General features: G+C 39.9%; 1 non-coding gene across 1 annotated transcript; it reads left to right on the plus strand.

The window, feature by feature from the left end:
* Positions 1-2,259: 2,259 nt before the first annotated feature.
* Positions 2,260-2,366, plus strand: LOC127090078 (small nucleolar RNA R71). The gene has a single exon (XR_007791612.1). It is a non-coding gene; the product is annotated as a small nucleolar RNA R71 (small nucleolar RNA).
* The last annotated feature ends 8,269 nt before the right edge of the window (positions 2,367-10,635 follow it).

Consider the following 10,635-nt stretch of genomic DNA (forward strand, 5'->3'; position numbering starts at 1 on the left):
ACAATATACTTCCAGTAACCACTATTTGTTCTATAGATTCGCCTTATTCATTATTAACAACTGTGACGCCTCCCTTCTTCGGTACGACATGTACTGGGCTGACCCATTTACTATCGGATACCGGGTAGATAATACCTGCTTCTAACAACTTTTGCACTTCTTTCTTTACTACATCACTCAGAAAGGGATTTATCCTTCTCTGATGTTCTCTAGAGGTCTTACTGTCTTCCTCTAGCATTATGCGAGCATGCATATGGAAGGGCTTATTCCTTTTAGATATGAGATATTTAGCCTAAAGCAGTTGGATATTTTCTCAAAATGTGTAGGAGCTTTTCGGTCTCTATCTGCCCTAAGTCTGCATTGACTATTACAGGTCGCTCGAGTTCAGTGTCTTTTGGGTAGCGTCTTAAGTTCTAGGGTTGGTTTCTTTGGGCAAGGCATATGATCGGGCGTTAGTGCTAGGCATTCACTTAGGCTATCATCTTGGTATTTCTTAATCCAATTTTCATCTTCAAAAGTAGGAAGCCTTGGAATTTTCAGTATTTCGGAGTATGATCTTTGTTCATTCTCCATTCCTCTTATACATTCGTTGATGACATCTAGTAGAGAACAGGTATCATTCATAGCTGGTGCCTTTAAGAATTGCGTCAAAATGAATTTGACTTTTTCCTCACCAACTTCAAAGGTTAGCTTGCCTTTCTTAACATCTATAATGGCTCCAGAAGTAGCTAGGAATTGTCTTCCTAATATGATAGAGATGCTGGAATCCTCTTTTATATCCATGATTATTAAATCAGTAGGAATATAGAATTGTCCTATGCGCACCAGAAAGTTTTCTAACATACCTACGGGAAATTTAACAGAACGATTTGGAAGTTGTACGGACATCCTCGTAGGTCTTAGTTCTCCCATTTTTAGCCATTCGCATATGGACAAGGGCATTAAGCTAATACTGGCTCCTAAGTCGCATAGTGCTTTGTCTATAACAAACTTTCCAATTACATAGGGTATGGAGAAACTACCTGGGTCTTTCAGCTTATGAGGCATATTGTTTTATATTATGGCGCTACACTCAGCAGTAAGTGTAATGGTTTCTTTATCCTCTATCTTCTTCTTGTTAGATAAGATATCTTTGAGAAACTTAGCATATGAGGGCATTTGAGTGATGGCTTATGTAAAGGGTATTGTGATACTCAATTGTTTTAGAAGCTCTACGAATTTTTAAAATTGCCCTACACTTTTAGATTTAACAAGTCTTTGAGGATAAGGGATAGGGATTTTATACGGTGGTGGAGGCATATAAGGTTCTTCTTTCTCTACGGCCTCTTTGTTTTTATCTTCCTCTTGATCATCTTCCTTCTCAGTTTCCTTACCAGGGTCTTGGTGCATGGATGGATTTTGAATTCTAGGGTCGGTCCGTCCGTCTAGTTATGTCCCACTTCGTAGTATAATAGCATTTGTATGACCTTTCGGGTTTGGTTGCGGTTGTCCAGGAAATGTGTCTGCAAGAGCAGTAGTAGGTGCTTATTGTTGAGCCACTTGCGAGATTTGTGTTTCCAACATTTTGTTATGGGTGGCTAACACGTCTACCTTATTTGCTAACTGCTTGATTTGCTCACTAGTTTGTATATTTTGATTTAGGAAATCCTTATTTGTTTGGGCGTGGGTGGCTATGAAGTTTTCCATCATTATATCTAGGTTTGACTTCCTAGAAGCATTTTGTGTATTTGTGGCAGCTTTATGATATCCCGGTGGTACAGCAGGTGCTTGGTTAGGTGCATACAATGCATTATTGTTTTTGTACAAAAAATTAGGATGTTTCTTCCAACCTGGGTTATAGGTGTTTGAGTAAGGGTTTCCTTGAGCATAGTTCACCTGGTCTGTGAAGGGTCCTATTAGGAGTTGACATTCTGGGGCAGCATGCCCTAGAACTCCGCATATCTCGTAGTTTGGTGCTACGGAAGCCACGGTGGTTGCGGGTGTTATGGTCAAGTTTTCTATCTTTTGAGTAAGAGTATCTACCTTGGCGTTGACATGGTCAATACTGCTTAATTCGTACACGCCCCTTTCGTTGGAGGATTCTCTATGGAGGTTCTTTCGCTTCCCCACTGGTAATAATTATGGGCCATACTTTTGATAAGTTGATAGGCCTTATTGTAGGGTTTATCCATGAGTGTGCCACTTACGGCGACGTTTATCGTCAATCTTGTGTTGTACAAGAGACCGTTGTAAAAGGTATGGATGATCAACCATTCTTCTAGACCATGATGTGAACAAAGCCTCATCATGTCTTTGTATCTCTCCCAAGCTTCAAAAAGGGATTCATTATCTTTTTGTTTAAACTCGTTTATTTGGGCTCTTAGTATAGCCGTCTTACTAGGTGAGAAATATCGTGCTAAGAAAACTTTCTTCAACTCATTCCACATAGTGACCGAGTTGGATGGTAGAGACTGGAGCCAAACTCTAGCTCTATCTCTTAATGAGAATGGGAAAAGACGTAGTCTTATAGCTTCAGGGCTGACACTATTTGCTTTCACTCTGTCAGTGTATTGCAAAAACACTGAGAAATGTAGGTTCGGGTCCTTCGTGGGACTACCTAAAAATTGGTTTTGCTCTACGGCTGACAACTATGAAGGTTTTAGCTCGAAATTATTGGCCTCAATGGCAGGGGCAGCGAAGCTGTTATGCGGTTCATCATGCGAAGGGATTGCATAGTACTTAAGAGGACGGTTCTGCAGTCCTTCGGCCATCTCTGGTTGAATAACTGGTTCAGGAATAGGGATATTAAGATCGGGAAGATTTAGATTGATACGATGTTCTCGTATCAAATCTCACATCCGGCGTTCTAATCTAAGATAACGCTCAGGTTCGTCGAACGGTAGCTTTAACTTCTCGCCTTGAGAGCGAGTACTTGGCATACACTCGACAAATGTAGAAAGGGAAATAGAATTGTTTGCCTTAGTCTATACTGGGCAACACTGGAGTTACGATATCGACTAAATTAGTCCCCGGCAACGGCGCCAAAAACTTGATCGCGACTTAGTAAGTCTATGGGAATTATGAGTGCAACTACACAGTCCTATCGCATAGTTTTAAAGATTATCGAACCCACAAGAACTAATAATCAAACGTATCATTATCTAATGTTGCTATGTAAATCTAAGGCTGATGATCATTCTAATATTGGAGGGATGAAGAGAAATAACTATAACGTAAATAGAATATTAATAAAGATATATGATAAAGGGATATCAGTAGGTAACACATCAAACTTCGGGGATTCGATAGATAGTTGGTGTAATCTTATTGGTCAAAAATTTCTTCAGTAGAAATTATTTATAAAAAGGACTTAGTCTCACACTATCATTTTATTGACTCTAACCATACTCCTAAACCAAAATTCTTGCCTCTCGCGGTCTCATTTTGAATTTAAAAGTAATTTTTGAATATGAATAAAGTCTAATTAATCCTAAAGCGCTCTCGCTGTGTTTAGGATTAATGCCTTGTCTTAGCTACCTGGTTAAAATCTCAAACTCTCGTTCTTGTTGACCGTAACCTTAGTTTGTTTTGTACTCCCATACAAAAACCAGTTTGAATAAAATAAGAAACTAAAACCGTAAAAATAAGTTTTATAAAAACTAACACCAATTATTTACGAATCCCTTCGTTTCGACGGTTTTTACATACCGATACCTAAGGGTTTAGCCGGACATGGATCTGGTAACGGACATGGTATTCGGAAAATCAAACACACAATAAGGCAAAAATAAATAAAATAGAAATCAAAATAAAACCTAGACTACGTATTGAGAACTGGAACTGAATCTTGATTCTTCAAACAAAATAGTATCGGCGGACTTTGGCAATGATTAACCGTTACAATTGAATTCAAATGCGTAAAATAAATTGTAATAGTCCCTGATGTGGAGAAACTATCACTTTTACAAAGTAGGAAAAACTGCCTAGAAAAGCAACCAAAAAATAAATCTGACTAAAATTAAGCATACAATCAAAAGCAGGCAGAGAGAACTAAGGAGAAACAACCCTCCTTTTTATAGTCTCCACTTCCTTAAATTGTAGCTAAAAGGTGAGTGGAATCGTGGTTAATATCATGGAGAAAAAGTAGGGAAGATTGGGTAGTGGCGGTTTCTACAACCCTAGTTTTGGACTCCGTGGCGAGCGCCACACTTTTAGGGATGAACGCCACAGTCTTCATGCTTTGTGGCAGGCGCTGCCTGTTAGACTATGGCACGGATCTAGAAGGGGGGGGGTTGAATAGATCCCAATTAAAATTTGAGTTGGCGCTACCAATTAAAAATTGGTTTTGAAAATTTGTTTTAAGTGCGGAAGCGGCCGAGGAAAATATAGTCTAAAACGAACTGTTATTGGAAAACCGGATATGCGTCAAGTCTATGGATCAGTGATAATGTAGAATAAGAATCACTACACTAGTCACACTATCAATGATTTGTTTCACTTGCTAGGATTCCTAGTTCCAATGATTCAAAGAGCAAACCAAACTAGATACACAACTAAGATAATTTTGGTTTAGGCAAATTATCAAACACTTGGTGTGCAAAAACACTCCAAGCGATATTTATGTTAAGTGATTTCAATTAGTCTAGTATAATATTTTATTGTACTTTGGATTCAAAAATAGAGTTTTAACTTCTTACTCAATTAATATCAAGGTTTGATAAAAGTGCTTATACAAAAATCACTTATTTTAAGCTAAAAACAAATATGCTGAAAAATAGAGAAGGCAAAGATTTGGTGAGGCAGTTCCCCCGTCGTCCTCGCTTCGGGGTACGTCTGCCCTCAATTCTAAAACTAGAATTGAGATTGCTTTAATAGATATCACCTGTTGAGTATAACAATTTATACAAGGATTGCAAAGCAAATATACAACAGAATTCTCAAGATGTTGAATGTTGCTTCCACTCCTTGTTCCTTGATTCAAGGTGAATCAAGTCCTTCGATTGTTGTTGATAGACCTCCGATTCCAACCCCTTTGTTGAATAACCCTCAGTTCTTCAAACCCTCGGCCCGGCTGATCTCAACTACAACAAATTGAACCCGAAATCTTCCCTTCAATATCACTGAATCCGCTACTAGATTGATGAAGACTTCCTCTTCTCAATCACCTTCGCTCAGCTGAAAATTGATGAAGAAATTCGTCCAAAACCCCCCAAAATCAATCTAGTCTTGGAGGACAAAACCCTAAAGGTTTTATTCAAGAAAAAACTTGTCGCAAGCTTCAACCCGAACCTGATTCCCCAATCACGGCTTCGAACGTTATCACCTTTAACCAATCACAAAGCACTTTAAAAATGGTTGTGTGTAATTGATGTGTTGTGAGATATTGAAGATGAAGATGAAGAATCTTGGACACCTATTTCACTTTTTCTTGTTCTTTGAACACTTGAATCAATTTGTCAAATGTTAGTTGATACAAGTAACTAAACTTCTATATATAGTAACAAACCACTCAACCCATTTAACAGCTTTTCAAACAGAGTGGGAAATACTTAAAAACTGAATTTGCGCACGAACGGTCGACCATAGCAGGTCTATGCGTCGACGCATAGCCTGCAGTTTTGGACAGTCTGAAAAACACATCAGTATGTGTCGACCATAGGTCGGCGTGCGCTGACCCGTGTTTCATGCGCTGACCCCTGCGGTCGACTCAAGCCTTTTGTGCGCTGACCCGTGGGAAATGCATTATGTTATGCGCCGACCCGTGGTTCATGCGCTGACCCCTGCGGTCGACTCAAACCCTGCAAATCTGCAAAAATTCATATTTTTGTGGTTTTCATGCATTTTGTCATGACCACATTTTATCCACATATGTTGTATGAAATATAACAGTTTAGATGAGCATAGAAAAGGATATGATAGGTGATATGTTGCATTTGTTTTGTAGAGGTGGAATCGACAATGCTGATTCATCCATGGTGGTCATTTGTCATCATCGAAACCTATGATCGTATGTTGTATGACAGTTTTCCCTTACATACTCCCCCTTTTTGATGATGACAACCTGTGTGAAACCAAAGAAAAAACAACATGCAATATTTACACACATTATACACACTCCCCCTTTCTTTTGTAATCTAAGGCTGGCTGCAAAACAAACTGTTAATTGTTGTGAATATCTTGGCTTGGCTTTGGTACATGCTCTTCTCCCCCTTTGACAACATCAAAAAGAGAAAGAGATCTATTATTCAACATAACATGATATTCAACAGGAGATAACGAATCATATAATAATACCACACCAAATATTATTACTGAACAAATTGAAAAGGAAATAACATTAAACTAGATTAACAAACAAGCATAACAGATAATAAGTTCAGTCAAACAACAAAAGTACAGATGCATATGCAGTTTTATGCCCTAATGGCCTCGTCCTCGACCGAAACAACCATCCGTTATTTAGTCAGCAACACTACTTAGATACTTGAGGCCCACATCGACGGACCGCTCCTGTCGTTCAAATGTTTCGGTGAATGTTGCATATCGTTCATTCATGCTGGTAGAGAGGTTATCGAGCCTCTCATTTTGTGCTTGAAGCTGGCTGCTTATATGAGCATAGCGCTCATCTTGAGTTTGTATGCAGGATTATTGAGCCAGCTGCATATTTCGCATCATATCTAAAAGTTCAGAAGAGTTTTCTTGCTGCGGAGGAGACGGTGGAGATTCTTCAGCACCATATTGATACGGCTGATAGAATTGGCGTTGTGTTGACCAGCCCATATGTTGCCATTCACCCCAGCCACCATGGTTGGGGGCATCTTCTTCAGTTGAATATGTATTCTGAACCCAAGCGGTATTTCTGTAGTCGTGAGTGTCTGCTTGTGGAGGACTATCGTGTGGCTTTGCTCCTTCTTCTTCGTTTTCCTCTTGGTCTTCTTCTTCACTTTCATCACTTTCATCATCTTCTTCAACAGTCGTAGGAATAAACCATATGCGAACAAATTTGTATATTCTCCGCTCATCACACCAAAAATATCCCATCATAGACAAAGTTTTTGGGCTGAATTCTCTATCTGAGGAAATAGAGGTATAAGGAAAGGACGGATAATCAACGTCGGCTGCAGTAAGAACCTCTTGAATAAAAGATCCATAGGCAAGAGTCGTTTCTCGTCCGGAGTCTCATAAACTGAACATCCTACTAGCAATGTAGTAGGGCTAGTTTATTTTGCGCTGATTCTTCATAATATATATGAGGTGAACCTCATCCTGTTCAACTCGGGAAAGGCCACCCTTCTTAGGTCGCAGGATGCGTGACACAATCCACTGGAGAATGCGCTCACCTGTTTTCAGCTTACCGGCAGTGACAGTTCGTGGGAACGCATCACTGTTCACAATGTGGTCTGGGTAGGGTCGTTTCAGCATAGCGTTCAAAGCGCTCTTAAACTCATATCCTTCTATTGTGTGAGAATCAGTTACCTCAGCAAGAGGATTTTCATCAGCAGCCAATGTCAGATCAAAATATTTATTCCAAACAGCAGACTTGAAAGATACCTTTGTTGTGCCGATCCTGGAGTGAAACTTTTGACCACGAAATTTGTCATGGAGGCAAGTGTAGAACACACGGACCAGGTCTTCGCTATATTTGGCATTGCATTCCAGGAATTTGACAATACCGTGATACTGAAGCAGATTCAGGATTTCTACGAGATGCATGCGTTCTGCTGTGAGTTTGTAGAATGCATGTTGCCTCACAACTCCTCTTTTACCAATGTCTTTGTTGAAGGAGTCGACAAGAGCCGGTGGAACTAATGATACAGCGGTAATGGGTAAGGAGGCAGAGGATGATTCCCTTGATCTCTTACCAGTAGGTCTGCGGGATGATGAAGCCATTGGTAATGATTCTGAAGCTTTTTGTAAAGGTAGAGAGTGAAGCTTGGTGTAAGGTTTTGAGAATGATTTGCAAGAAGGAGGTTTGCCCTTTTTATGGATGAGGATTTAGGGTTTTTGGGAAGAGGAGAGGCCAAGAGACAATAGGCACTAGGTAGATGCAACTCACAATGTAGTGGGTTGAATGCACACTTAATGAGAATTTGAAATGTAAATGCATGGGAAGTTTGAACGTTTTCTGCAGAGAAAAACTGATTTTTCGTGCGATGCGTCGACCATACCCTCTGCATGCGTCGACGCATACTGTTTGAATTTTGAAAATAAGAAAATTTTTGAAGTGTGCGTCGACCATTGCCCTGTTATGGTCGACTCATACAGGCAAATTTTGCAATTTTCACTGTTATGCACATATGCTTACATGTTTGATGCATAAATAGAATGCCACACAACATTTAAACATCCAAACAGATATGGTATAAGAGACAAGTCATATATATACAATATTATCATGTAATACACCTATTTAGCCATGAAGGTTGAGAGAGAGAGAAGGGTAAAGGAACAATATCACCTCGATGCCGGAATGACTTGATGAACAATATACTTGTGCTTGCAACAACGTTAACTTGTTATAAGTACAAGATTATGGTTTTAAATGAAATAAGATAAAGCAAGCAATTTATAACGCCCGTTCCGAAATGTCAAGAATACCAAGTTCTCAGCGAATATGAAAGAAAGGCTCAGTAGCTAGCGGCTTTGTGAAAATGTCCGCTAGTTGATTTTTAGTGTTAACATGTTCAAATACAACATCACCTTTCTCTACATGATCCCGAAGAAAGTGGTGTCGAATTTCGATATGTTTGGTGCGAGAATGCAACACAGGATTTTTGGTAAGATTAATGGCACTTGTATTGTCACAGAAAATGGGAATACGTTCGAGTTTGAGATTAAAATCCAATAATTATTGCTTAACCCATAGGATTTGAGCACAACAACTACCTACGGCAACGTATTCCGCTTCGGCGGTTGACAAAGCAACTGAAACTTGTTTCTTGCTATGCCAACTGACCAAGGAATTTGAAAATAAGTGACAAGTGCCACTAGTGCTTTTCCTATCCGATTTGCAACCGGCAAAATCGGCATCGGAGAAACCTACCAATGAGCAATCATTACCTTTGGAATACCATAGTCCATACTTCGGAGTACCGGATAGGTATCGAAGTATTCGTTTGACAGCTTTTAGATGGGCTTCCTTGGGACATGATTGATATCTTGCGGACATACACACGCTAAACATGATGTCGGGACGAGAAGCAGTAAGATAGAGAAGTGATCCAATCATACCTCTATACCTTTTTACCTCTACGTCCTTACCACTTTCATCCTTATTCAAGTTTGTACATGTTGGCATGGGGGTGTCAATGGCCTTGGCTTTTGCCATGTCAAATCTCTTGATAAGGTCCAAACAATACTTTGTTTGACTCACGAATGTTCCTTCATTGAGTTGTTCAATTTGCAAACCGAGAAAGTATGTGAGCTCCCCCATCATACTCATCTCGAATTCACCCTGCATAAGATTCGAAAACTCTCTCACGAGATTCATGTTTTTAGACCCAAATATAATATCGTCAACATAAATTTGTACTAATATCAAGTGCTTTCCTTGATGTTTAATGAAGAGAGTTGTGTCAACCTTTCCTCTTGAGTAACCTTGATCAAGTAAAAATTTACTTAGTCGCTCATACCAAGCTCTAGGAGCTTGTTTGAGACCATATAAAGCCCTTTTTAGTTTGTAAACATGATCGGGATACTCATGAGATTCAAAACCCGGAGGTTGTGCGACGTAGACCTCTTCATTTATGTAACTGTTAAGGAACGCACTCTTAACATCCATTTGGTATAGTTTAAAGTCTTTCGCACAAGCGAAGGCAAGGAGAAGGCGTATAGCCTCGAGTCGGGCAACCGGCGCATAAGTTTCCTCATAGTCGATGCCTTCCTCTTGGTTATACCCTTGCGCGACTAAACGCGCCTTGTTACGGGTTATTACCCCATTTTCGTCCAACTTGTTCCTAAACACCCATCGGGTGCCGATTACTCGCTGATCTCGCAGAGGAGGGACAAGGTCCCAAACCTCATTTCTAGTGAACTGATTTAGTTCCTCCTGCATTGACAAAAACCAGTGTTCATCGAGTAGTGCTTCTTTAGGGTTTTTAGGTTCCATTTGTGAGACGAAAGCGAAGTGATAACAGAAATTAATTAGCTTCGATCGAGTTGTAACACCCTTTGAGATATCTCCGAGAAGGATTGTCAATTGGATGGTCTTTGGGAGAATTCCAAGCTTGAGGGAGATCATCGTTTGAAGGCGGATGAATTACCTCGGTTTCCTCATGGTGTACATCTTTATCCTCCTCAACTTTGACTTTGTCGGGTTGATCAATCCCCGGCTCGCCACCCTTGAGTATGTCTTCCGTAGATGTACCTGCACCATGAACAACACTACCCTTTCCAACGTTTCTCGGATAGGATTTGTCAAAAGTGACATGTACAGACTCTTCCACAGCAAGTAATCGTTTATTATATATTCTATATGCTTTACTCGATTGAGAGTATCCGAGGAAGATACCTTCGTCGGCCTTGGAATCGAATTTGCCCAAGTTTTCCTTTCCATTATTTAATACAAAACATTTGCAACCGAAAACATGTAAGTGAGAAACATTTGGCTTTCGCCCTTTTAAAAGCTCATATGGTGTGTTATTTAGAATGGGGCGA

Source organism: Lathyrus oleraceus, chromosome 5, assembly GCF_024323335.1.
Source record: "Lathyrus oleraceus cultivar Zhongwan6 chromosome 5, CAAS_Psat_ZW6_1.0, whole genome shotgun sequence".
Taxonomy (NCBI): domain Eukaryota; kingdom Viridiplantae; phylum Streptophyta; class Magnoliopsida; order Fabales; family Fabaceae; genus Lathyrus; species Lathyrus oleraceus.